At 38.4% G+C, this 23579-nt stretch overlaps 1 protein-coding gene and 1 pseudogene across 1 annotated transcript in view; both read right to left on the bottom strand.

Moving 5' to 3' along the window:
- Nucleotides 1-23579, bottom strand: part of SLIT2 (slit guidance ligand 2) — a 344584-nt gene that overhangs the window by 284507 nt on the left and 36498 nt on the right. The gene's annotated exons all lie outside the window — the stretch shown is intronic.
- LOC100964789 lies at nt 4891-5365 on the bottom strand (annotated as a pseudogene).

Here is a 23579-nt window from a genome sequence, read left to right as displayed (position 1 = left end):
TACATGTTCGTATGAATGAATACACAACCAGAAACCGGACACAACATATACACACATACCAACATGCAAAAACATAAAGCCTTAGATACTAAACATTGTTTACCATCATTTTTATAAGTATATGTAGGAAAATGAAGCCCATGTTTACTAAACACTCACTCTCTATTAGGTGGTGGTTTTCCTCTCTGATCCCCACCCTGAGCCTCTGAGGTGTTAATACCCCCATTTACAGAGGCAGTGACTGCAACTCAAGAAGACTTGGGTTACAGGTCACGAGTAGCTAGAAAGCGTCAAAGCTTCCTCTGTCTGACTTCAAAGCCCATGCGTTCTATGCTACGTTATATGTTATGTTCCCTTTCCTGTAATTCCTGTCTGACCTTGAGTTTTGGTATATGTCACCTCTTTGATATCTAATCCATAGACTATAAGCCTCTGCTCCCATGTGATTCAACACCTCAGTTTGCCTCCTGATACCGCGGAATGCTCTGGAGGACCTATGATGAAGTAACAGCATTGTCCACTTTATGTATACAAACTCTCAATCCACTCTCAGTCAATTATCTGATAATTTGGGCAACACCATCCAGTTTCTTAACCTTAGACTCTGTCCTTAGCCTTCCTAACATGTGTACCTGCTGAAATGCTCATCTCCCAAGGCCCCATCATCCCTGGAGTCTGATCTCAGCTCTCTGTGAAATGTGTCTCTCACCAGGTGGAGCTAATAATCCCTGGTCTGGTACCCACAGGACATTTTAAAGCTCTTATCACTATGAATCATAATAATTACTTTAATCTCTCCCTTGTTGAGTTTATAAGCCTTTCAGAGATAAGATAGTATTTTATTCAATGTTGAATCAATAGTTCCTAAAGCAATATGTGTACAGTACATAATAAATAACTCTTTGCTGTATAGTGATAACACCACTGGACTTTGGAGGTGGTGGGAGAGAAAGGCTTCATGCCTAGTCCCATTTCTACCTCACACTATCCTATGAGTTTGGACAAGTAACTAACTGCCCATAAAAGCCATGTCCTCACCTACATGTACATAATATTACTTATTTTAAATAGTTGATGTGAGGAGCAAGGAGAAAAGACACAATTAATTAGAATCCCTGGTACATAGTTAATCACCTAATTCATGTCAGTTTCTTGTCTTCTCACCCCTAACTTCATGAATGTCTTCATGCAGCATTGGAAAGATTCAACAAGAATAATTATACATATTCATGGAACAAATATGAACAGAGGGTCTAATAAGAATAAGAGACCGTGGCAGGTGCCGTGCGTGTCAGAGAGATGGATTTCTGCACTCAAGGAGTTGACAATCCTATAAAAAATTATTTAAATGATGATATTTTTTAAAATGGTAGAAAATTGAGTGCTATAATTAAGTGCCCAGATACTGCTATGGAGAATGAGAGAGAATGCAATTGCTTTTGTTTGGAGAAATATTACAGTGGTCACCCATGACCTCAAATCTGAAATTAGTTTTGAATAATTGATTATATCTTGGAGCCAGATAGACCCGAAAGGAATAAAAAGTACAACATGAGCCAAGGCACAGAGGCAGGAGAGCACAGTGTTTCTCTGAGAATGAAAAGTAGTTTGGTTTGACCTGCTGAAGTATAAAACCATGAGAAAGTGGAGGGGCTAAAGACCTCAAATTGAAAGGAAAGAAGTCTACTTAAAAAGTGAAATGCTCAATTTGTTCCCTGGCCCATAGTTCTCATAAATGGAGTTCTTCTGCCTTGTTCTTTAGGGGGTTGAAGCAAAGTTATACGAAAGAGGAAAAGCAAATTCTATTTACTGATTTAGCTGAGAAAGGAGCAAAATTCTTCTTCTAAATGTGTGGGTTTTGTTTAATATTAATGTTGGTCCCATGTAACTATTTATCCTCAGCTTGTAAGACTGTGAAAGCAGAAAATAGGAGTAATGATCAAAGGCAGTTTATGTATTAAAAAAAAAATTAGACTCACACACTTCCTAGGATAGTCCAGTGTGCTCCAGCGACCTGTCCCCTCTCCCTGCAGTTCCAAACTCTAAATGTCCTGCTGCCCCCTGCTGCTTTAAATTTCAGATGCATAAATAAAATCTTTCATTATCTTTCAGTTATTTAAATAACTCCACCAATGTACATTTTCCCCCCCTTTCTTACAGAAGACCATGGTTCTAGGATTCTTCTTCTTGGCTAAATCCAACATTGTAATGAAGATGTAAGAATTATGCAAAACTTGGTAAGAGAAACTTACAGCTTTGAAAACCCCACATACACTTAAGCATGTGGACTCCATAATTTCTTTTGGATCACTTAATTATACATTTTCATCAAGACGTAATGACCAATCTCCAAACACATCATTTGCCTCCCAATCTACTGGCCACCCACATTTTCTTACCCGAGTATAGAAGCTGTGTGGACATGAATAATGAGTAGTTTCCTGTACACAGCATTCTATAAAAGTTAGCTTAAATCTAATAGAAAGAATAAAACTGGAGTACCTTATGTTACAGAAATTTGTTCATTAGTTTAAGATCTTTACCAGGTATGGCTCAGCACCCATAGCACAGTGGTTACAGCACCAGCCACAAACACTGATGCTGATGGGTTTGAGCCTGGCCCTGCTCTGCTAACCAACAATGACAACTGCAACCAAAAATAGCCAGGCATTGTGGCGGGCACGTGTAGTCCCAGCTAGTTGGGAGGCTGAGGCAAGAGAATCGTGTAAGCCCAAGATTTGGAGGTTGCTGTGAACTGTGATGTCACAGCACTCTACTGAGAGTGACAAAGTGAGACTATGTCAAAAAGAAAAGAAAAGAAAACTTAGCCAGGTAACATGGTGGGTACCTATAGCCCCAGCTACTGGGGAGGCTAAGGCAAGAGAATAACTTAAGCCCAAGAGTTTGAGGTTGCTGTGAGCTGTGATGCCACAGCACTCTACTGAGTTTCCATGTATGTGTCTATATGGGGTGTGTATATTTATACCTTCCAATTTCATTCTAATAGGTTAGGTCACAGAGGTCAGTGATAACCAAAATAAAAAATGAAAACTAAGGGCACTTGGAGAGTTCCCAGCTTGGCAGTAACCAAATAGTATGTCATCCTTCTAAGTATGGCTTATTTTTAATACTACATTTAAGCTCTTTCGAGTATTTGTCATGTGGTAAAACATAGTAAAAGTATTTATTCTTCTGTTTAGCCATTTCTGGTCTATCTAGTGCATTAGGAGAAGAGTGATGCCCTTGGCATTTTTTGATCTTCAGTAACAAAGGTGTCACAATCCAGCCCACAGATAATAAAACCATCTTGCTTCCTCTGGAGTTACATACTGCTACACAACAAAGTACCTAAAACTTTTGTAACTTCATATAACAAGTCACTATGTCTTAAAATTCTGCAATTTTTATAGGCAGTTTTTATGCTTTATATGGTGTTGCTAAGTGGCCTGATGGCTGAGACCAGCTGCAAGCACCAGCCAGTAGGTGTCAGCTCCCACTGACCTCCACCAAGGTCTCCTTCTATCACTTCTTTGGCCTTATTGTGGTTCAGCAGCTCTTCCAGAAGGTCACCCTAACTCCATGCATCCCAGAAGCACCGCCTACAATGCACATTTATTAAGCCTCTGCTTGCATCTCACTTGCTAATGTCTCATGGCCATTGCCAGTCATGTGGCAAAGCTCAGCCTGAAGGAAAGGCATGAAACTGGGAGCTGTGTTCCACTGGGCCACAGTAGTCATCTGCCACACTTCCTCTCCTTCCTTACAGCCAAGTGCCTTCGAGTTCCGTTCTTCAGATCCATTCTATACAACCCATTCACTGTGTTCATATTCCATTTTTAATTATCTCTCACCCTATTTTCTTTCTTCCTTTCTTTCCTGTTATTATTATTAGGGTAAAAATATAGCTGGGTTTAAATAGGGTCAGGGTAGGAACAATGGCTTCCACTCAGGGAATAAACATGTATGGGGTAGAATATAGAAACACACTGCAGTAGGAACTGTGTGTGACTCAGGGAGAGAACAAAAACTTCCTCTGTAGGGGAAACAGTGTAAGCCCCTATGCTTTAAACTCATCCTCAAAATTATAATTTTTTCTTTTGTTTTACAGAATTGAACATGGCCTACCCTGCTTAAATATTTCCCATGCTTTTCCCAGCCTCATTGATGAGATATAAACCGCGTCACCTCACTGATGGTGCCATCACCAGCTTTTCCAGTTTCCTTTCTTCTCACTTCCCTCCAAGTGAACATTCATTCTCCTTTGCTGATCTGTGTCTTAGTCCTGCCATTCTGTCTGGCTGGAACACTCTTCCCTAGTCCTCTGTGTCTATCACCTATAATTTTTCCTTTAAACCCAGGCACAGGTTACTTTTCAATAAGGCACCCACAAAGACAGGAGTGAATTAAACACATGTGCCTACACAGCATCCCTCTGACGTAGTGTGGATGCTTCTCAGTACGGTTTGAGTGTTCATTCACTCACTGGCCCCTGGGCTCCTTGATGACATCATGTTCATGGTTATACAACTTGATATTTTCTAAGTTGTGCAGAGCTTGGCACGAAGGATAAAATGAAAGGAGAGGAAGAGTCATCTTTCTTTAATTTCTGTGAAAAATACTGTCTTTCATAAATTATACTGAAAATAAAAATATCACTGTTGCAAATTACATCTCAGATTTAAGACCTCAGAGCTTCTTCATGATGTAACATGCTCTAATGATACACGGAAGCCAATAAATAAATTCCTGGCCACTAAGTAAAAGAAAATAAATAACAGAAATTTAAATATAGAGTGCCATTACCCTTCAATTCCATCCTTGTATTCAGTGCCTTCTTTTTTTTTTAATGGTGAAAAGTTATATATTTAGAATTAGCCAGCTGGACTTGGTTTAGATGATCCCAATCTTGTTGGCGACATCCAAAGCATCATAATCAGGAGCCAGTCGAGCATATGCCTTCTTCTCACCATCAGGCCTGATCAGGGTGTTGACCTTGGCCACATCAATATCATAAAGCTTCTTCACAGCCTGTTTGATCTGGTGCTTGTTGGCTTTGACATCCATAATGAACACAAGTGTGTTGTTGTCTTCTGTCTTCTTCATGGCAGATCCAGTGGTTAGGGGGAACTTGATGATGGCATAGTGGTCAAGCTTGTTTCTCCTGGGGGTGCTCTTCCGAGGATATTTGGGTTGCCTCCAGAGCCTCAGAGTCTTTGGCCGCCGGAAGGTGGGTGATGTACGTACGGATCTTCTTTTTTTTGTGGCTGTGGATGCCTTTTAGCACTGCCTTCTTGGCCTTCAATGCCTTTGCCTTGGCTTCAGCTTTGGGAGGGGCAAGAGCTTCCTTCTTTGCTTTCGGCGCCATCTTGTGAAAAGACCGTATTCAGTGCCTTCTAACAAGCAGAATGACTCACTGGTGTCCTGACTTCCAAGGACACTGACAGTGACACTCTTAGTCTAACCGATGGAAAACTTGCAGTAAATTCTACCCAAAGTGATCTAATCAAAAGGAACAAATTTGGAGGCATCACATTTACCCAACTTTGAATTATATTACAAGTCTATAGTAATCAAAACCGTATGGTACTGATATAAAAATAGAGACATAGACCAATGATGCAGAATAGAGAATCCAGAAATTAAACCATCTGCATTTAACTAACTTATCTTTAACAAAGGAGACCCAACAGTACACTATCTGATATAAATGGTGCTGGCAAAACTGGATAGTCACATGCAGAGGAACAGAAAGAGACCCCTATCAACATACACAAAAATTAATTCAAGATGTATAATATTTAATGTAAGGCATGAAGTCATTAAAATTCTAAGAGAAAACATAGGAAAAACTTTTCTAGACTCTGGCCTAGGCAAAGTAGTTATGACAGAGACCCCCAAAGGAAATTCCAGAAATAACAAAATATTTAACTTAAAAATTTTCTCCATACAAAGGAAATAATTAACAGAGCAAATAAACAACCTACAAAATAGGAGAAAATATTCCTCATTGGTATAAATCCCATAAAAGGCAAATATCCAGAATCTATAAATTACTCAAACAAATCAGCAAGATAAAAACAATCCCATTAAAAAGTGGCCAAAAGATGTGAAGAGACGTTTTCAAAAGAAGATATACAAATGGCCAATAAACATATAAAAAAAATTCTCAACATTACTGGTCATCAGGGAAATGCAAATTAAAACCACAAAGAGATACCACCCTACCCCTGTCAGGATGGCCATTATAGTCAAAAAACAATAGATGCCAGTGTGGGTGAAAACAGAGAGGAACAGTAATATATAGTTGGTGGGGCCGTGAGTCAGCACCACCTCTACAGGAAACAGTATGGAGAGTCCTCTAATAAATAAATGTAGAACTACCATTCAATCCAACAATCTCAAAACTGGGTATCCACTGAAAGCAAAAGATTTTGGTGAAATTCCATTTTCTTTCCCAAAAAAGACACCTGCGCTTTAATGTTTATCACAGCACAATTCACAATTGCAAAGATTTGGAATCAATCTACATGGCCATTAGTTCATGAGTGGACGCACACACATACACACACACAGACCCTGGGGTACCCTCGTCTATCAAAAGGAATGAGATAACGTCTTTTGCAACAACTTGGATGGAACTGGAGACCATTACCCTAAGTGAAATATCTCAGGAATGAAAAAACAAACAAATGTATCACTAATGATTTGGAGCTAAATGAGAGGCGCACGCAGGCACAAAGAGATGTAAAGGATGCTGGCAACCAAGAATGGTGTATGGCGGGTAAACACTTACCTAGCGGGTGCAATAAATGCTATTCTGGTGATGGGCACACTAAAAGCCCCAACGTAAGCATTATACAAGGTTTTCATGTAACACAAAAAATTGTATCCCTTTAATATTCTGAAATAAAAATAAACAAAAAAGGGCAGCCCCTGTGGCTCAGTGAGTAGGGCTTTAGCTCCATATACTGAGGGTGGCAGGTTTGAACCTAGCCCCAGCCAAACTGCAACAACAACCAAAAAAAAAAAAAAAAATAGCCGGGCATTGTGGAGGCACCTGTAGTCCCAGCTACTTAGGAGGCTGAGGCAAGAAAATCACCTAAGCCCAAGAGCTGGAGGTTGCTGTGAGCTAATGCCATGGCACTCTACTGAGGGTGACAAAGTGAAACTCTATCTCTAAAAAAAAAATAGAACAAAAAAATCAATTCTCCTCTTTCATGAATAGAACTCAAACACTGAACCTGTATTGAAGTAAATCTTACTGAGTACAAAATCTTTCTGAGTACATTCCATGTCATACAATTTTAACTTTAAATCACCATGAAAATATAGTCTTTAAAGTTTTCAAAAGTAGAATATTTGAGACAAACTTTCAAACTTGAGTTGTAATACCATTATAAGATTTCATCAGTGAATGGATTTTAACGTCGTCACATAGGTGAAGACAGAATGGAACTCTATGTTAAGAAAGCTCCACCTATGATCAGATACAAACAGTTGTGTACTAAGCCACCGAATTCATGGCAATAGGTTTATTGGATGATACATGTGTGCTTTAAAATTGCACTGAGGCCTTTTAAAGTCTGACCCCACTTAAGGCTCCAACTCATCTTCCAATCACTCGCTCTCCCCTCTCACTCCCTGACAATCTCACTCCTGGATTGTACATATCATTTCCTCTCGTAGACGCCCCACTCTCACTTTAACCTTCTTCTTCAAATACAGCTATTTTTTTCCTGATGCACCTCAAGTGCCACCTCCTCCCATGGCCCAAATGAACTCTTTCCAGGAAAGGGAATGTTCTCCCCTCTGACATCCTGCAGCAGTTTCAAATCTAGCTCTGGGAAAGCTGGTCACGACTTTACAGATGTGCCCTCCCAGGCCTCCCCTAGAAACTGTGCTTTATTTTTCTTGAACATCCCACATTGTCTGGTACATAGTAAACACTGGATAAACATTTCATGACTTATATAAACGATCACACAAAATGAATCTTGAGTCTTGCCTTTTAATTGGAGTAGTCATTGGCCTAAATAGCTGTACTTTCATTAATGCTGAAAAAAAAATAGTGAAATTTATACTGGCTGTTTTAATTTTAGCTAAGTATTCACAAGGAAAGAGACTAAAATATTACAAATTGAAAATACAAATTTCAAAATATAAAAAAATAGATTACAAGATGAGTGAAAGCGAAACTATGAAATCTGTCACACTACTTCTGCGCCCTCTGGCAAAATGATGAAAAAAAAAATGAATCCTCATTTCTTTAGTTCTATTTTTGCCACTTATTAGCGATGTACTATTTCTATAAAATGAAGTCAGTAATATCTCCTTTTTCTTATCTCACAGAATACTAGTAATAAAGGTGTCTAAAAATCCATTCCTTATACACTAAAATGTAAGGCTTGATTATTATTGAGCCAAGAAGTCAATAGTATATTTTTGCACCAGAAATGATTGAGCTTGATGAACATTTAGCCCGATCCCTGTCTAGCATACTTAGGGAGAATTTCCTTGGAGAAATAAAATATTCATCATTTCTAATTATAAATGGGTACTGTTGTCAAGACAACTTTTCTCAGGAGGGATAGGATTATTCTAAAATGGCCTTCTTTAACATTTTTTTAAAAATCTCAATTCTTATTTACAAATGAAAATATATCATCTGCTGATATCCCATTAATCAGAATATTCATCAATTTAAAACAAATGTTATTTGGGAAAGCTTTCAATGAGTTTTCTTCCTTAGCTCCTCTAGTAAATTAGAATTCATGACATGATAATTTAACTAGCTGTTCAATTAAAAGCAGGAAGTCTGAAGCTGCATTCCATGTTACACAGGCAGCACACACAATAGGGTTAGCACGTGCCATGGACACCTGGCCATCGGGGCAAGACGACAGATGGAGGTAAAAAGAACAGAATGGAATCTGGGCACAACAGGGATCTAACTTTAGCAGACACAGCTCTATCTGTCTCCTCCTACAGCATGATTCACTATCAGCACCACAGAAAAAGGACGTACAGAGAACGGCATAGTAGAACTCGAGACTCAGAAAGGTGGGAGGGTGGGTGGAGGCTGAAGAATGAAAAAATCACCCAACAGATACAATGAACACTATTCAGGTGGTGATTACACAGCAAGTCCAGACTGCACCCCTGCACCATACACCCATGTTAACAAAACTGCACTCATGCCCCCGGTCTATCTAATAAATAAATAAACTTCAGAATACGGTTCTGACAAATATTGCTAAGAGAGTCTGAGAAGTGATGTGTGTGTCACTTAGTCCAGTCAAGCAGGCATATTTTAAAACACCAGGCTGGACAACATAAATATATAGAATTTTGTCAATTTAGAGTATAAAAATAAATAATTTTAAAAATATTCTCATTGCCTATTTCCAATAGGCAATAATATGCTTGTCTCCTTTCCTAAGATTTAAAAAAAAAACATATCAAAAATAGCCAGTGTTCTGAATTATAAAAATGTAGTGTTATCATTATTCAAGTTTACAATTTAAAATATTTATAATTTTGAAGCTCTTCCAGACCTCATTTAATTTGTCCATCAACCTTATAAGCAAAGCAGAGCTCTAGCCTCTAACCGCATGTATGGGAAAATAGGTGCGAGTATAGTTCAAGGGCACAGCCAGTAAAATTTCACCCACCCATTCCTTCATTCATTTATACAACTTTCATCAAGTAGCTATTACAGGGCAAAGACTCTACTATATGTTAAGGTAACACAAAGGCTAATAAGATGAATCTTTAATTCAAAAATCATATATATAACACACCTAATCTTTTTAAAAAAATTAAAGCTGAAAAATGACTACATGCTATTGTATTTTAGGTTTCTGATAAGGTAATGATATTCCTGAAATGCTCCAACAGATGATAAGTTAAAGTTTTTTTTAAAAAACAGAAGAGTTCCACGGGGGAAAATACATATATGTATATATACATATATATTTTTTATATATTATAAATACATATACATAAATATATTTATGCATGTGTATATATAAATGTGTATACATATATGTATATATAATGTATATAGTTATATATATATATATATATATATTTACTCCTCTGCTAAAAGAAAACAGTAAGCTGGAGATTTATTTATCTTGCAATTTATTTATTTATTTTTGAGACAGAGTATGCTGTGGTGTCATCATCAATCACAGCAACCTCAGTCTGTTAGGCTCAAGAATTGCTCTTGCCACAGCCTCCTGGACTTGGGCACCTACCATGACGTCTGCCTAATTTTTCTATTTTTAGTAGAGATGTGGGTCTCACTCAGTCTTGCTCAGGCCGGACTCAAACTCCTGAGCTCAAGAGATCCATCTGCCTTGACAGCACTGCCCCCCCCAAGAGCTCTAGGAACTCTTGATATTTAAAATAAGTAATCCCTCATCAATTAGTTCTTTAACCCATGTACATTGTCATGTTAGTCAATGAATACACAAGAAACAAGTAGGATGTGTGTGTGTGACTGTGTGTGTCATCACACATCTGCATCTGTGATCAACTCAAGGGCACCTATCATATGTTATAATGTGGGACATACAGATATGTAGGTAGCTAGAGAACTGAGGTTTCAAAGTACCTACTGCCCAGAAATTATGAAATTTTATGTATCCTAAACCATGAAAACAAACCAATTCCCATGCAAAATGTAATTCTCTGTCCCTTGTCAAGAAGAATGTAAATATCACGTTGAAAACGTCTATGATCTGAGAACGTCCAAAGATAAAATCCATCCTACATTATACAGGCCAGTGAAAACCTATTTCTCTGTCATTCCTAAGAATAAAACATAAAACCAAGCAATTATGGAAATTCAATAACAACCTAAATGATTCATTGGGGGTAAACCTTGAACTTCATCTAGAATCTTTATTCTTTTAAGTATGTCTGTGTTTTAAAAACTTGAATAGAATCATGTGATTATGATTATTTTATAAACTTGATTACTTTAAAAAGCTTAACAGAGATATTCCCACCTTTATGAACCTAATTATAATGTACTATAGCTAAAGGATTTTTAAGAGAGTTAATGATCTCTATTTTCTATATTGATTTTATTGAGAAAAGATTATATTTATAGGATTAACTTTACCTTGGATGAAAGTATCAGGCATCTGAAAACAATGACCCTATTTCAGAGTTTCCAAGACATGGCCATGATAAATTAATAAATGAAGCATTAATGAGTAATATATAATTAGCATAAAATACTGCATCATTTTTAAGGAAAAGTGTCTGTGAGGGAGCCCTGTGAACAGCAAAGGCAAATAAAGTATTTTGACTTTGACTAATGGGCAACTGGGATAATAACCCCAGGCACCTGCAATAGAATATGGAACTGGCTCCCCCTATTGGGCTTGAAAAGTGCACATTTCTGACCATCACATCGTGTTTACATGAATGGAGCTGGAACATATTCTTCTTAGCAAAGTATCTCAAGAATAGAAGAAAAAGTATCCAATGTACTGAGCCTTACTATAAAACCAATTTATAGCTTTCTTGGCTATAACCCGATTATAGCCCAGAAGAAGGGGAAAGGGAGAGGGAGGGGAGGGGAGGAGGGTGGAGAGAAGGAGGGAGGGTGATTGGTGGGACCACACCTGTGGTGCATCTTACAGGGGTACATGTGAAATTTACTAGGTGGAGAATATAAATGTCTTAACACGATAACCAAGAAAATGATGTGAAGGCTATGATGACCAGTTTGATGAAAGCCTTTCAGACTGTGTGTAAAACCAGCACATTGTACCCCAATGATTGCATTAATGTACACAGCTATGATTTAATAAAACAAAGTTTAAAAAAAAGGCAAAATGAACAACACAAACAAAATTAAAAACTTACAACTGCATTGAAAATCTATGTTTAGCCCTATTTTCCTAGATAAAAAGGCCATGAAAATCAGCATATGGCGAAAAAAAATAGAGTTAATTTTCAATTTAATGAAATAAATAATATATCCAAATGAGATGCATATTATACCAAAGAAATGCTGTTGATTTCTTTCCTCCCTGGAAAAATACAGCATTCTTTGAAACACGTGTCAAGAAACCAAAACAGTTACTCCTCCGCTAAAAACGTGGTTTGAAATAATATTCTGTTAATAAAATGTGTTTTCGTACTTGTTGATATATAAATATATTTGAAAGACTTTTTTAAAGCAATGCCCAGCTTTATGCATCTTCAGAAACAGCCATGTTACAAGATTCACCCACAGGGAGTGGGTCAATCTGCTCGTCCCTGCCGGTCTCAGAACAACTGGTATGGCAGAAGGGGAATTAACAAAGGGCAAAGAGAATGATACAATCCCTACTTGCTTGTTTATATAGAACAGTGGGGAAAACACATGGCAAAAAGTAATGCAGTCACTGAGATAAATGTCCAATTATAACGATGGATAATGGCAATTTTACACTTATTGCAAATAACGCAGTTACAAGCCCCAATGTGCAAACAAAGAACTTACTGTCAACCTCTTTTACCCTGCTCTCCCACCATCACTGATGGCTACTTCCAAAAACTACAAAGTTGTTATTGAAATAAGGCATTCTGAAGAGGGGGGTAATAAAAGAAATTAAAAATCACAACTAAGCCCCAAGACTTTCTTAAAGCTTCAGCAACATACCCAGTTGTCTCTGTCATACCCTAATCGTCTCTTTTCACAATTCCTGCATATTGTTTAAATATACCTTGTTAGTTTTCTTAACATTTTGCCTTTTAGAACAGTGAGGTTAACAAGCTGTATCAATATTCTCAAAGCAATAAAGGGATCCAAATGCCCCAACCTACAGGGATCTCTGAAACACATGGCTTTCCCTTTAAAGAGTGGATAGATAGCAACTTGGGGGTCCTAATCCCCACAGGGCCACTCTGTGACCTCTTACTAAGAACTACAAAAGGAAGAGACAAATACCAAATTGAGTTTCTTCTAAAAATTCCTACAAGACCATTTTGTTTCCATAAATACCCATCATTATGCTCTTTTCTGTACACTACACCTGCCTTTAGGACCCTGTTCTCAAGCACACACTAGTACTGTTTCTTAGATACATATGGATTAAATAGCTGTGTACACTGGCTTGGGAATTGAACCAATGTTTACAACATTGTTTCTATGGGAAAACATGTTCCAAGTTCTAAATAACTTGTAAACCTCTGGAAGACATTGACACAGAACGTTTTTTGTTATGAGATACATTATGAAGTCAGGATATCATTTACAGTTAACTCAGAGTTGATACATGTTGACCTTCTTTTTTTCTACCTCACACTTTTACTTCATAGTCTGGCAAAAGAAGAAAAATGCCCTGATTTACATTGGTTGATCATTTTTGTTTGTAAAAACCCTATGAGATTTTTTAAATTACCAACAGGAACATAGATGGAATCTCTAACACCCTAATTCTTCCAAAGTCACCCTGCCCCATTTCAGTTAGCCAACTGACATTTATTAGATTGACAATTTGCCTAGGGAATCTCAAAAATGTGATTTTCCAGATTTTGCTGGTTAGCAAACACTGATTTTACTGTACTTGGTTTCTCATTTATCTGGAATGATTCGTCATCTGATGGCAAACAGCTCATTCAAAAGATCCAAGTCTTAGCATTCAAATTAAAGAAGGAAAAAAAAATACCACCAAGAACATTTTGCCTCCAGACTCTAAGGCAACCATCAGAACCTCTCAGATAGTGAAAAAGGTTACAAACAGAAGCCTTTCTTCCAAATTTTAAGATGGAAGAAGAAAATCTCACATCAGGTAAACACTCTCGTTTTGAATTTTGAATTTATTGCTAAAGCTATGACCTGCTTTTAATAGAAGCATTATTGATGACGACACTCATCTATTTGTATTAACTATTTGAAAATATTTTATTAAAGTAGGCCATCATCAAAATATTTCTTAAAAAAAATAAAGAAGAGCAGTAAGAAATGTATAGAAATTCTGAAAACTCTTTCTAAAGGAGAAAAAAAAAACTTCAGTCCAAGAGAGAAAAAAAAATGTTTTGAATATGAACACATATTAGCAGTAAACCGCGTTCAAAGACAATCTCAAGAGTGTCTGATTGCACATAACGGTGTGGGTGCACACACTGAGTTGCCAGCCTTTGCATTAGCAGGGTAGAAAGGGCAATTTCACACTGGCACTGGTAAGTCATAAACACCACATTTCAAGATGGAAATGCTATCCCTCTCATTCCCTTTTAAAGGGTTTCAGTCTATTTGATGAAATCTGCACTTTGCTTCTCTCTGCAGAGTTTAAATTCAGTTAAACACATTAAAGGCAAGTTCCCATTGGGCTCCTTGCATGGATATTATCCCTCCACATGGACTCAGGGTGGTTTTGCTGCGTTAAAGACAGTGGCACATGAGTCAACGTATGCTCAGTAAGTTATGCTTAGTCAATTCTGCTCAATAATATGCTCAACTTATGCTCGTGTTTACGCCCATGAAGCCAAGCATTTAATAAAAATTAGAAAGCGGCTATGTCCTCAGGCTTGTGCAGTGTCTACAGCTGGGCCTCACAGAAAGGAATATGAGGGCACCGTGGGGTTGTTTACCTGTCAATCACGCGTCAGTCTTCCAAGTTCTCTACAAACATCTCCTTGTACTTGGAAATTTCTCTACCAATCGCTGTAATCAGAATTTTTACATACAGCAATAGGCGCATTCTCTAAAACTACTAAATTAAATCACCAGCAGACACCAAAGAAAGGTAATGCCATGGTAACTTTTGTGCAACTGAAAAATTACATTTTTAAAACCTTGTTTCCAATTCCAATCACTGGTCTATTTGGGGTTGTATTCTCTTTGTTTAAGGCAACATTCCACTCTCCACAACCTTCTTTTCAACATCTGATGTTATTATAAGTAGGCAGAATGATAAAATAAGCAATAAGGTAACTACTATCTCTGTATTTAAAGAGAATAAGAACTGTATAACCAGTTTATTCTCATGTGTATAACAAAAGGAGTAATTAATGGATGTCTGTTTGGTTTGTTAGTATGTTTATAACATCTACAGCACCTAAAAGGTCAGGAAACAAGAACTGGTAAAAACTTGTCTGAACGTGTTCCTGCCACCCAGACTTTTTCTTAGATTGAACAGATTTCATGTATGAATGACACAGACCGCCATACAAATAAAATACACAAAGTCTCCCCTGGGGCATTTTGTGGAAGGAACAGGATTAATTCGGGCATGTAACTAGTAACACTTTGTTTCATAATATCTGTCTTTCCCTTGTTCCATTCTTATTTTCAAAAGAGGTCATTTAAGACAAATCAAGTAGGTTTCCTTCTAATTATGCCTTCTCAACTGAGCATAGATTTTAAACTTTTCGAAGAAATAGATTCCTGTGCACAGAAAGGAGAGTTTGTTTTATTCACTTGGGGGATTAAATTGCTTTTCAGACTTATTGTATAACTTTCAAGGGGGATGAGTTGGCAACTGGATGGATCTGGCAATGAGGGGGTTAAGTTGGATTGGCTGGCTATCAAGACAGCTGATGATCTGGGGCCCATGTAAAAACTTAGTGGGGAACTCCTCCCCACCACCGCCACCAAAGTCACCGGCAAATCAAGAGTTGATAGCACAAACTGACTTTCCTCAAATTATAGTTGTTAATACCATTCCATTGCAATGGAAATTGGAAATCCTTTACCACAGAGATTTTCAAATTAAGATTATTGTACACATAGTGTGCCAGAGAGGGCTTTGGGAAGCTTCCAAGATTAAAAGGGCTTTCTACCATCCTTTTTTAAGCAGAGAAATTCCAGTTAATCTGCTATATGTTGTATAGAAGCAGCTATTGTTAGCTAGAAGCCGCTTCATCACTAAATGTAATTCTACAGCAAGCAGAAAAATTAAGGTTAGAAACCCTTAAGACAGGGTTTATCTGTAGTCTCAACAGCAGAGCAGTGCCAGATACCTGCCCCCAAACCCTCTGGGTGGGTCCTATAAGGGAATATTACTGCCAATGTCAAATTACTTTGGTCTTCTTGAGCTATTTAACCTCTGATTCTTCCTCAAAAGGACAGCATCTTAGGTATTCTAGAAATGATTTAGTAGTTATCCCATTTTTAAAACTTCAATCGATTTTCATAACATTTATCATTCAGACCCTTTAATACCTTCTTATTTGTCTCTGAATCTCTTACAATTTGCCACTGATACTGTTATAATGTCACTTCTTAATGCGAGGAACACCTGTGGTCTGATCTGAGAAGACACGAATTGCAACTACTACTCTGTACCTTTAGCTGGGCTGGCCCAGTCTCAGCTTTCACATCCACAAACTAAAGTATACAGTAGGTTCTTCTTCTTCTTCTTTATTTTTCTTTTAATTTTTGAGACAGAGTCTGGGATTGAATGCCATAGCATCACATAGCTCACAGCTACTTCAAACTCTCGCCCTCAAGAGATTCTCATGCCTCCACCTCCCAAATAGCTGGAACTACAGGCGCCTCCACAACGCCCAGCTAATTTTTCTATTTTAGTAGAGCCAGGGTCTCACTCTTGCTCAGGCTAATCTCCAACTCCTGCACTCAAGCTACCCGCCTGTCTCGGCCTCCCAGAGTGCCAGGATTATAGGCTTAAACCACCATGCCCTGCCTAATAACACCTTCTTAAAAAAAATCTTACACATATACATTAAAAATCCACATATAGATAGCTTTTTGCAAAAAAAGTCAGGCAAACAGATTATTGATTTATTTACCTTCTTTGCCCTAGGGTTAGAACTATTAGTCAAAATTAAAATTAAAACACACACATACACACATACACACACACACGCACCACAAAAACTCTCCACATGCAAATGGTGAGTTGAGACTTAATTAATACTTGTCACTCAAGTGACTCCAAGATACAAATTTCAGCATTTGAAACATGAGACCCAGTGGAGGTTAAGGCCTTTGTATATGTACCTGGCTTTATGCAGAGCCCTGCAGAGCAGCCTTAACATATAGGTACCTTCTAAAGATAAAAACAAACAAACTGATAATTATCATACACAGTCCGCTGAATTTTAGGGAGATGTCTTTAAGAAACAAATGCAGTACCATGAAATGGTAAGAAAAGAAATGGTATCCCTATGTCAGGTAGAGACCAGGCAGGGGAGAGTCCTAGAATGACCTTTACAGGGAGCCAGAACTCCCAGCCACAGTGATGGTTCCCCCTCCAGGGGCTGGGCCACTTTGGTAAGTTACATAATGTCACTGACACCTGTTTCTTCACCTGAGTTTTCCAGCATTGGAAGTATATTATCCTCTGATTGCAATATGAAAAATGTAGGTCACATTAATTCATTTATGCTTCTGGTTCTTCAAATAACACAGTAGGAAAACAGTATCAGGAATGAAGCTAAGAAATAATTCCAAACCCTGAAAGAGCAGGGATGCTTTTCCTTTCATGATTCTATTTCAAACGATGTAAGTTAAAAACTTAACTTGGCAATCACTAGTATCTCAATCAAAATGCTGAGGGAATTGGGTTATTTCTTGTTGTTTACGTTGATTTTGTTTAAAATGTAAATATGCTGTTCTCTACTTACAAACTCTACAACAGCTAACATACTTCCATTGGAAATATCCCTTTTAACATTCTTCCTCTCTTTTTCTAATAGTTTCATCCTGAATTATGATTTTTGACCATTAAACACTATTTTTTGGACCACAGTATTATTTTGTCAAGTTTCTTTCTCTCAATTCACAGTCATAATCTTCCCAGAGAATCATCTTAATCAGATCACCCCTCCTTATCAAATAAAGTCTGAATGAAGTCCTTGGCCTAGCCTCTCAGAGCCTTTCAAATAGCTTTGAATAGACTATCTCTTCATCATCCACTATGAAATATGAGCTTTCTCTTAGTCAATCAACAAACTTTTTAACCTTGCCAACTAATGCCAGTCTCCGTGGATGCTTCTTTCTGTGTCTTGCTTTTGGAAACTACAGAAATCCACTTAGAATGAAATCTCTGTTACCTTCCCAGATTGTGCCCTTCAGAATTGGTTCTTACTCAAGTGTGCTGTGTCATCCACATGAGTTAAAATTACCCAGGTCCCTGATGAAATGACTGCTACTGTGTCACCACTCAGTCACATAATATGACCGTTTAGAGTAGACCAAGTTGCAAATACCCATCCCCCCAAAAATGACTGGGAGGCTGGCATCCCTCAAAAAAGAAGTAAGTCCATTTCCCAATTACCTGACCAAATAAATCAGTTTGACCAGCTGAATGGAGAGAAGGAATGAGCTTCTTTAAAAGCAATAATCACATCAGACCGTGCACAAATAGCTGTGATTTTTATTACTGCTAATAAACACGAAAAACAATAAAAAGATTCTGCAGCTCAAACACACACACACACACAAATCCATAAACACGGTCTACTTGGTACTATGCCAGCCATGTTTTTCATTTATTTCTTAAAACATCTGCAAATTAATTAGTATTATTTTCACTTTACAGAGAGAAAAAACTGAAGCTGAGTGGTTAATTATTTTTCCCATAGTCACACATTTAGAAAATGGTTGCATTATGATTCCAATTAAGATGTTCTGACTCCAAGCATTTGTGCCTGTTCTGCGATTGGAAGTCTACAACTTATTCTTTATATCCAGAGGAGGAGGAAAAACACGAAGTAATTATTTTATATCTAACTACTTAGAATGTGCCAGTGAATAGAGCAAAGAAGATTCATCATAAACTACATGTCTGAAAGGGGAATTGTCTAATGAATCCTGAGATAAGTGAATCTGCTTCCCCTAAAAAGCAGCCTGGGGATGCATCTGAACCACCCCAGAAGACATGATTGTAGGCACAGTTGGTCCATCTCCTCCTCAGCCCTGCACAGGAGCACATGATTCACATATGCACACACATGCATATATACACAGTGGTGCCTGCCTCCCACATGTCCCGGCAACCCTTAAGTTCATTCAATACCTTCCTAAGCATCAAAAAGTGACATCAAGCAAAAGCTGTCAATTATTTTTCAGAAACTACAATGGCACAGGAATTATAAATTAAATCAAAGTTCTCCATAATTGCATTTCTCAAATACTACTGCAATATTTCTGAGCATAAGCCCTTACCACTTATAACTTATTTATGTATTTACAAAACAGTATTACCTTACCAATACACTATATGCATTTAAAATATAAACAACAGCGCAGAAATTTTTCAAAGATGAGAGGAAATTTAAATACAAACTTAAATGTCAATTCTAACGTTTTCTTCCAACATCCCAGGGCCACACTGTTGCACATAGCATCTTGGTGGGGGGAATATATTATAGCGTTCTCATGGCAGGTCTAACATAGTGAGCTGAGGGCAGGCAGGACTTCAATCCCTAGCCCCTCCACAGCCAGACATTTATATGAAGTGCCCAAGCTACACCCCAAGTATAAGATCAGTAAAAAAAAATCAGATTATCTTGAGCAGTTTTTGGAAGGTGCACATACTAGAATGAAGACACTGAATTAAATTCTAACTGTTTACCAAATGTTTCTCCAGGAACGATTTAGGTATCTGGAAACTATCACACAAGTGCAAGACGCTCATTCATTCATTTATTTGTTTGAAATTGTGTCTCTGGCACCTCCTAGGTACCATTCTGGGCAATGAGCAAACATTTCAGGCTAGACTCAGGCTCCACTGCTAAGCTCAAGGAAGAGACAGATGATAAAAAATAGGAGAGTGTTCGGCACATCTACAGGCTCTGCCCACCCAGACAAGGGACTCCCAGGCTATCTTGAGTGAGTAAAGGCCAACAAAGGGAGTCCTAAGCTGAGCCCTAAACGGGAGAAGGAAATGAGGATTAAAACTTTGAGCCACAGTTCACAATTGCCAAGACGTGTAAGCAACCCAAGAGCCCATCAACGCGACTAGATTACAAGCTGTGGTGTATGTATACTACGGAATACTATTCAGCCATAAGAAAAGTGGAGACTTTATATTTTTGGTGTTTACCTGGATGGATGGAGTTGAAACATTCTTCTTAGTAAAGTATCATAAGAATGGAAAAATAAGTATCCAATGTACTCCATACTAATATGAAACCAATATACAAAAAGAATATATATGCCCACACAAAAGAAGAACATGAGTATAGTCTAGCAAGCGGGGGGTGAGTGGTAGGACCTACCTCATGTGTACACTGAGAGGGTGTTCAGCGTGCCCCAGGGCTCAACTACAACTTGAACTTCACCTTGGAAACGTAAATAATGTAGGCCAGACATGGTGGCTATAATCCCAGCACTCTGGGAAGCCATGGATGGATTGCTTGAGCTCAGGAGTTGGAGACCAGCCAGAGCAAAAATGAGACCCTGTCTCTACTTAAAAAAAAAAAAAATAGCTGAGTGTGGTGGCATGCACCTGTATTCCCAGATACTTGGTAGGCTAAGCCAAGAGGGTGGCTTGAGGTTGCTGTGAGCTATGACACCACAGTACTGTACTCAGGGTGACAAAATGAGACTCTGTCTCAAAAAAAAAATGTGAACAATGTAACCTAAACATTTGTATCCTCATATCATTCTGAAACAAAATTTTAAAAATTTGAGCCAAAGACACAGTAGCTGTCCATAAAGACTTTACCATGTTCTAGCATTTAGGTTATTATAAGAAAGGACATATTGAAAAATAAGTTACTAATATAAACAGTAATGTCTCTTCTGCAAACTATGGGTAGAATTTAGTAAGAAGATGTCTGAAGGTGGGCTGGCAAAACGACGTTCTCTGGCATTCACTCAATACGTATTTGCTGAGCAACCAGCATAAGCCAGGTGTCAGCCAGGCATTAGGAAAACAATGATGAGAAAAATAAACCTGCCCCTATTTTTAAGATCTAGTAAAGAAAGAATTCATAAATAAATTCAGTCACTGGAAAGTCATCCTCCAGACTCCGTCACCTCCCCTCTTCCAAACTCCAACCCAGCAGAAGTCTTATATAAACGTCAGAGCCTTTGCATATAACCTACATACATCTTCCTGTATACTTTAAGTCACCTCTAAAGCACCTACAATACCTCATACAAAGTAAATGCTGTGTACATCATTGTTACACTACATTGTTTTGTTTTGTTTTACTGGCATCATTTTCTGTTGTATAATTTCCCCTTTTAAAAAAATGTTCCAAACATTTTTGACTTGCAGTTGGCTGAATCCAAGGATGAGGAACTCATCCACAGAAAGGCCTGACTGTATTGGAACACGGTGGAGGGAGTATCCTTGCACTACAGAGATGAGTAAAGGGGACCTGATTTAACCTGGGGGATTAGGGAAGGCTTCCTGGAGGAAAGGATGTTTGAACTAGAATATGAAGGATTTAAACAGAGTAAACTAGGGATACAGGACAATGCCGGGGACAGTGAGGAAAAGAAGGAAGAGCAGAAAGAGCAAGTGGTCAGGCGGTTATGGACAAAAGGGTCTGCGAAGGCAAAGGGCCTGCAGAGGTGAGCAGGAGGCCCCCTGGGGGACCAGCCACAGGTGTTTATGAAGCTGGAGCTGAGAGACTGGAGACTAGAGACAGCAGTGAGGAGGCAGAGAGCAGGGCAGGGGGTGCGAGTCTCACAGGCCCACCAGAATGTGGGTCTCTATCTTAAGCAGGATGTTACCAATTAAGAGGCTCTTTGTTCTCTCTGGGCTACATTGAACTCCCCTCCCTTCTTTTTTTCAGCTATCACTGGTTGAGCACTTAATGGTCCACCTCTATGATTGACTGCAAGCATACAACAGTGAACCAGTCTCATTCCCCACACAGCTCACGTTTTAAAGAAAAAGGCAGGAAAACAGATTTGTAAAATACCACAAATAATCTCTACATGACAAGGTTTCTGTGAGGACCACATAACAAGGCATCACCATATAGCTTGTAAAATGCAAACCATTATGTTAAAAGAAAGCCTTCATCAGTTATTTACTGAATGAGGTTATAAGGCATCTGCTGTGAATTTATAATATGAAAGTTTAGAAATAGAATGATAAAGTATAAATGATGTTAATGAACCCCTGGGATGGGTGGGGGGAGCGGAGGGTAGGATTCCCTCTGTTCCTTTGACACAGAAACCAAATTACTGAAACAAAGAGGATGGTCAAGGAAGAAGGGAGATGTATTGCAGAGGAGACCAACCACAAAGTGGGAGGACCACCTCAAATCTGCCTGCTCAACCTAGGAAGTCAGGCGTTTTTCTAGAGATAAAAGGATCACACACGAAGTGGGTGAGCACTGTTACCTGCTCGGGGTGAAGTGCTAGGAACACACGTGCAGGGAGAAATTGTACCCGTGGTCAAAAAGTGGGGGCTGAGCCAGGGTCATCCAGGGTCACCCAGGCATACCCAGGACAGGATGTTAGTAGAATAACGAGCCAGGGGGTGATATTGGTCTTGCTGTTGGCCTCATGATCATGCAGCTTGTAGGGTGGTAGGGTGGGTTACTAGCGGGATGCCACTTATCATGACTTCAGTTTTGCGATTACCTCTCTAATGCAAGAAGGACCCACTGTTTCTGGAAAACAACTCAAAAAGGAAGGGATCAGTGAAACAGAAATTTACAAAGTTCTGATCAGCAAATCTTACTGGCCCGGGACACTGAAGCATGAGAGACGTGCAGAAAGGGGTTTTGTTTTGTTTTGTTTTCAGGGATCCAGGTTCAACGTGAGAAAGATAAACTTAAGAAATTGGGTACGTGTTAAATTTACTAAGTGTAGAATATAAATGTCTTAACACAATAACTGAGAAAATGCAGTGAAGGCTATGTTAACCAGTTTGATGAAACCAGTACATTGTACCCCATGGTTGCATTAATGTACATAGCTACGATTTAATTAAAAGAAAATAAATAAATAAAAATGCAAAAAAAGAAAAAGAAAAAGAAATCACAACCAAGAAAATACAATGGCAAGAACAATAGGGACTACTCAAAACAGGCCAATATTTGTGCCTGGCCATGGGTCATACACAGGTTTTTAAAAAATCATTTCAAAATCCTGAAAGGTGTGTTTTATTACACCTCCATTAGAAAAAGAGGCACAAAAAAAAAATTGCAGTTCTAAAAGGTTCGGTTTTATTCATATAAATTAGAGGTGCTATAATAAGGGACTTATTTAAATCCCTGGGGTAAAAATCAGACAAAATATTACAATTTAAGTTCTTAACTGTCGTGGGCATTGTGGTTTCCTTCCCTATATCCAACAGTTTCTCCGCATTCCTCTTTCCTAAAAGAGTCCTGATCTGATTCAGTCACCCTGAAAGTCTAGAGAGGTTATCTTAACTAGCTTGAATCAATAATGCATAGCATTTCCTCAGCCACTCTAGGTATAAAAGGTATGCACTTTACCCCATTTGGCTCAATCCAACTGAAGAAAGGGACTTCAAGTCCAGTTTGAAGGGAGATCCCTCCTTCTCTTCCCCCTCCCCCTTCTTTCCTTCTATCTGTCCCTCCCTCTGCCTGCTCTCTCCCACTGATTATGTACCAGGAAGCATGAAGTTCCGGGTTGCACATATACAGTCATTTGAAGACCAGGGGCAAAGCCT

This window comes from Otolemur garnettii, unplaced genomic scaffold (assembly GCF_000181295.1).
Source record: "Otolemur garnettii isolate 467f Iridium unplaced genomic scaffold, OtoGar3 scaffold00069, whole genome shotgun sequence".
Taxonomy (NCBI): domain Eukaryota; kingdom Metazoa; phylum Chordata; class Mammalia; order Primates; family Galagidae; genus Otolemur; species Otolemur garnettii.
The sequence above is the reverse complement of the archived record's forward strand: the minus strand, read 5'-3'. Positions and strand labels throughout refer to the sequence as shown.